Below are 6,153 nucleotides of genomic sequence, written 5' to 3' on the forward strand. Positions count from 1 at the left end.
TTTAAACTGTCTATCATTAGTTTATTTATAGAATACCTAGTTATTTCATTTTAGGTAAATTGTTTATTTTACAGTTTAACCGTCTCTCATTAGCTAATTTATAGAAAACCTAGTTATTTCATAGAATAACTAGTTAAACTGTCAAATTAATAACACGTTACACACTTTAACGGACACGATCAGTTATTTCATGGAATAACTAGGTATTCTATAAAATGACTGCATTATATACTTTAACAGTAACATATGGAGTTAGTTTTTTTTTTTTTTAAGTGATATTTTTTATGGTTCTGCATCAAGGCCTTTGGGTGGTTAAAATAAAAAAAAGTGTTGATCCAATGAATGAACAGTAGACAAACACAGCATTTTGTAGTACAGTAAAACCTCAATAAGAAGACAACCGTTTAAGTGGTCACTCCGCTTAAGCCGTCGTTTTTCTTTGATCCCGACAAAGTCTCATTCACAGTAATGTAAAATGATCTTTCGAGAGGATTGAGGAAGAGATGATTCTCTTTTTACTGGTTACCAAATTTAATTTTACCCCGGTTAACTAGTCACTCAAAAATTGTTGTCTAAAATTCTCTTTTCTTATCGGATCTTAGAAAATAGCGTTAGACTTAGTTGAAATGATGTGTGGTGTGTGGTAGTCATTTTTCTTGAAATCTCCCTTCTCACTTCTGGTCATTCAAAGCATACTTCTTGTTGCGACTCTGTCCAGTACCAAGCATATGACTCAAACTCCATCCAGAAATATAGACAAAATTTAATACCTGGAGAACGTTTTTCAGTATTTAACATTCGTTAAAGGTACAACAGACGCAGAATTTAAAGCTTGAAACACATTAGAAGACAGAGTTATTTTCAGTAAGCAACAACTTCATCAGTCAACATTGATAGATTGTTTAATGAACAGTAAGTACATTAAAATGAGTTATTATGATTAAGTAATGTATAAGTAAAAGAAAATAAAACTAAGTAACAATAATGAGTGTTTTTTCCTTCCTTTTAAAGTTTCCACTAATTTATAGACATGGATTACACAAGCTTTTGGTTTTCCTCACTGAATTCTACAGCTATTCATGAAAGTACTTGTAAGAAGTTTTTTTTTCCCTTCCTTAATTTTTCACTCCACATAAGAAGTCCGCGTACGTGGTCAAACTTTTTTGGTCCCTCGAGTGACGACTTAACGAGGTTTTACTGTAGTTTTCTTAAGTGAGTTACTACTGTCAGCTCCATTAAGAAAAATGTTTTAATCTTATTTTTCACAAAAACTACGAGGTGTTCATTCGCAGTGTGGTGTTCATTTATTGGTCGTTTTACCCTACATCAAGTTAAAATATTTAGCCAATTTGGTCAATCTCGTAAGAAATGTGAAATGGAGAAAAATAAAGGAAACATATAGAAAAAGTTGATTACATCCTTTCTTTGAAGTCGATTGTAAACTTACCTCACCAATTAATGTAACGTGATCAAGCAAATTCAAAAGTCTTAAGTTGAAAATTGTTTGAAAAATGAATTCTAAGAACAATCAATATTTAAAAAAAAAACAACGGTACGTTTTCTTTTCTTCTTCAAATTAAACAAAATTTGGATGAGATCTGGAATTTGTTCATTTCTTCATAAAATTGTGTTCCTCACTTTTGTAAAGTAACATATACATTTCATAACCAAATCACATTAAAATAATAAAATATGAATACGAAACACGAAAAATAGCTTTTCCAACTCCTCAACAGCATTAGTTCAACCATATAACTACGTTTTAGTGCTGGCTAAAGAATCCGGAAGCATCAAATAATCCCGAAATACTCAATACCAACTTACGTTCATTACACAGGTTAGCGTAGAAGCAGTTGTACATGTCTTCCTCTTTCATTTCTGAAAACTGTTTTGCATTGGAAAAGGAATTTGAAAAGAGAAGCATCAAAAGTAAAGGCACCTCAATAGGCATAAATATTCCTAAAACCTTCATGGTGGAATTTACAAAATTCAAACGACTCGACGAACGATTTTTTGCTTTTTAGTTCCTGGGTATTTTTTGAAGGCGGTTTTTTTTTATTTAAAAGTAATTACGTCTCTTCATTCCCCTAAAATGAGTCTTACGAGTAAAGCAGTTGACTTACCGGATACATTTGTAGCTGAGTTATTTCTCAAGCTGCAGCATCGGTTAATTTTATTATTTTTTTTTTCTGTTTTGTGTATTTCTAATTTCTGATTTATGATTTAACATGCATCATCAATAAAATTCTCACGGATGCATGGTGGTAGTTTTCTTTTTCATTGAACTTCCATTATTTTTTTGAACTTATCGAATTCTGTAAACTTTCTGCCTTTTTAATTCACATATGATAAAAAAAATAAAAATGGTTAATAAGTGACATGCGAAACCTCGCCAAGGGTTCTTAGCTCTCACAATACTAAAATTACAACCCTAAACAAATTTTTCGTGAAACTCTTCAGCTGATAATGTAAGCAAAGTAAGTTGGCGCACTATTTTGGCGATGAAAATTCTCAGCGCTTTAAACATTTTTCAATTCGTTCTTCGATAATATATCAAGAAAATATTTTGTAAACTATCCATTCCAACTAAATGCTGCAGTAAAATAAGGTTAGTTAAATTAATTAATTTTAAACTAGACGGAGATGAAAGCCCTAATTCATCTGCTAATGTTACCAAATCTTTCTTTCAAGCCTAAGATAAAAAAAAACCCCATATTCTTACAAATTCGCAAAAAAAAAAAAAAAAAAAAAAAAAAAAAAAAAAAAAAAAACCCTGGTATAACGTTATTCTCTTTCAAAAGAAAAAAAATATGAATCGAACAGACGAGCATATTCCAGAGTTTTCTTGTATTTACGCTGTCGCCATTTACGACAATCAACTCTCTTTTTAGGGAGAAATAATGAAAACTAACATTATTTTGAGAAGCTCGAGAATACCATTAAGGGACGAAACAATTTCTGTTTCTGAAAGCAATCTAAGGTACATCGAATGCATTAATAAATACTCATAACAAATTGCCTATGTTTATTAACAGACACACGTGGAACGCAATGTTTTATCTTTTTCTTTAATTTTGTAAATCACCGCAAGGTATCGTATTCGAGCGCTGGAGTTGCGAATATATATAAAGGTGACGGTGTTTCTTTGTTTCTTTCATTGTTTGTACCCGATGGCTAGAAGACCCCATAACATCTACAGCCCTGAATCTTGGCACAAAAATTCAAACGCAGCCCGGGCCCGTGCACCTCGAAGCCGAAATTCCAAATTTCGAATTAGTTTTTTTCTAATTATCTAATTAAGCTAAATTTTGGCTAATTAGGGGTGGAAATCCCCCACCCCCAAACATTATACATCTTTGGAAAGGGTTTTCCTTTCCAAACAAGATGATGTTTGTTTCATTTTTCTCATTTAATTAGAACAGGAGGTATAAGCGATTCTAATTGAGCCAATTTTCAAGGCCTATCTTTCAAGAAATTGCTATAACACTAGTTCTACTTTCCAGACAATTTTCAACTATAACACTAGGTCCATTTTCTAGACAATTTTTCAGTTACTTTCTTTTTAAACATTTTGAAGGAAGTTGCCTTTATTGCTTATGAATATTTTACTTACAGACTTTATTTTGCTACAAAGTTTGTTTGAAGCAAATTCGCCTCTAAGTACGGCATTTATATTTGTCTTGATTTTACCCGAAGGCGTAAAAGTTAAGATTTTAAACTGTTCAAAATTAACGAAAAATTGTTCAAATCAAAAGTTGAAATATGGGAATGAGGTCTTCTCACCGAGATCTTTCGAGCAAGAAAAAAGGGGGTTCGAACCAGACTATTCACTCAAAAGTTATTAGGGGAAGGGGGGGGGGGGCAAACAGAGAGACCAACAGACATTTTCCCCAATCTCAATACCCTACTTTCAAGTTTTTAATTTTTCGATATTTAATTATATATTTTATTTATTTTTGACTTTCTTTTCATTCGCGATATTTTTCCCGATGCATCTAGCCTTCTTTCATGCTTTTCTCCTCTTTCTCTGCCTTTTACTGGGAAAGTAGGCTAAGAAGAGAAAACCAACTGCAACAAAGAACACATTTGATAGCAGTGAAAGCAAAGAAATAACAAGCCACAGGTGGCAAAGGATGTGCTATGTGCATACTAAATGCATATTTCAAAGCCATTTCACCAAAGTCTAGGTTATTCAACTTACATCAAGCATTTATTTCTCTTAATTTTAATTTCAACCATTCGTAGTTTCAAATGAGAATTAATTATACTTTACCATTTCATTGTCACCAGTTTGGCAAAAAACCAGGCTAAATACTTATTTATTGAAAGTCAAGTGGACAGCTAAAGCTATTATTTGATTTAGCTGAAATTGTGTATGCTAAATAGGTTTGGAAAGTGGCAACTTTCGCACACATAAGCGTTACATATTTTTCAATTTCATTTTTTTCACTCCATCCTGTTACGTAGTCTGGCTCTGATGTATAGAAATGAGGGCGCATTGTTGTCTCTGTATGTACTTCAATGTTTTGCAAGAAATGCAGGCAAATAAGATAATCGCCTTTCGCTGATAATTGAGCCGCTCAGAAGCCAATGCGGTTAAGTCCAATTTTTGATATTTTCTGATTTTTGGAAATTTTGATGAAATAAATAATAATCTTCTTAGTTATTAAAGGATTTACTCGTTGGTTACTTTTCTAGGTTAGACAGCCCTTTTTTTATTGCTTCCGAAATTATTGTATAATAATTTCAGAAGCCATTGTGAATAAGTCCACCTTTTATCAATATTGTTTTACATAAACTTTGAAATAAAAATTAAAATTATTCTTCTTCTTTCGGTATTTGTTGGCAATACTGAAAAACAAGAAATTCATAGTAACTGTTACCGTTACCTTCTAATTAGAATTGTTTGAGTTTTATGCATGTGCGTCAGAACACAAAAATAGTACGTTGAAGTGTTTGCGAGAATTATTGTGTCATCAAAAACATTAAATAAATTTTTTAAATAACTAAAAACTCTGAATTTTTAAAATAATAAAAAAGATTTATTGTAAGGGTATAAATACTAAAAATGTCAATGGAAATAGAATATAGTGAAAGTGATACGATATTTCATTCTAATTCAAGGAGAGTTAACTGTATTGATTCCGATACATTGTCAGATAACGAATATATAGACAATAATCAAAATAACGGAAAAGTTGGTAGAAAACGCAGCAGGAATCCCGCGAAATGGTCGAGAAATGTTGAGAAACAAAAAAGGATACAAGGTAAACAATATCAAAATAAAAATAAAAGAATACTTCCTGCAAAGAAATTTGATAATAAACCTTGTAACTGTTTACGACTTTGTAATCGCAAGATGACCTTTTATCAAAGAAAACAGGCGACGAAATTTTTTTACAAGCTTAATGATCATCATAAGCAAAATTTTTTTAAAGTAAGTTAATTAGAGTTCATGCTATCAAAAGAAAACGACCCAGGGATAACACCAAAGGACCAAGATCTCAGTTTTTTGAATATTTTATTAGACTTAACTCCCAAGATGTGAGATGAGATGATACCTTTGACGAGGATGATACCTTTCATGTAATTGATATTAAAATAAATAAATAAATAAATAAAATACAAAAATAGGTAGGCCAGTAAATTTTAAAAATATAACTCAACCTATATTATATCCTAACGGCAGAACATTTTCAAAAGAAACAAAAAAAGACATCATGTGTTTATTAACGTATATACCTCCAATTAAACACGTCTTTTACAGGACATTAAGGACAACACGTGGAGATCAAGATTTACATTTAAATACCTCGGAAGAAGATGATGTTTGTTATGATGAATAAACATAAAACTTATGACAATAAATGTCATTTTATTATTTTTACCTAAATTTCTTATCTTTTTCAGCAGCCAAAAGGTATAAGTCCTAAAATTTTTAAGATGCTGTATTATTTCAATAAATACTTACGTTTTTATTAACACATCCTGTACATATCTTGTTTTTTTGCAGAGTTTATACCTTAAAAAAAGACTTTATACACTTTTCTAATTAAATTAATAAACCAAGAATTTTAAAAACTAATGTATCAAAAAACATTAATTTTCTCAATTTTTGTGTTTTGGACTTAACCGCATTGGCTTCTGAGCGGC

Source organism: Uloborus diversus, chromosome 8 (assembly GCF_026930045.1).
Source record: "Uloborus diversus isolate 005 chromosome 8, Udiv.v.3.1, whole genome shotgun sequence".
NCBI lineage: Eukaryota > Metazoa > Arthropoda > Arachnida > Araneae > Uloboridae > Uloborus > Uloborus diversus.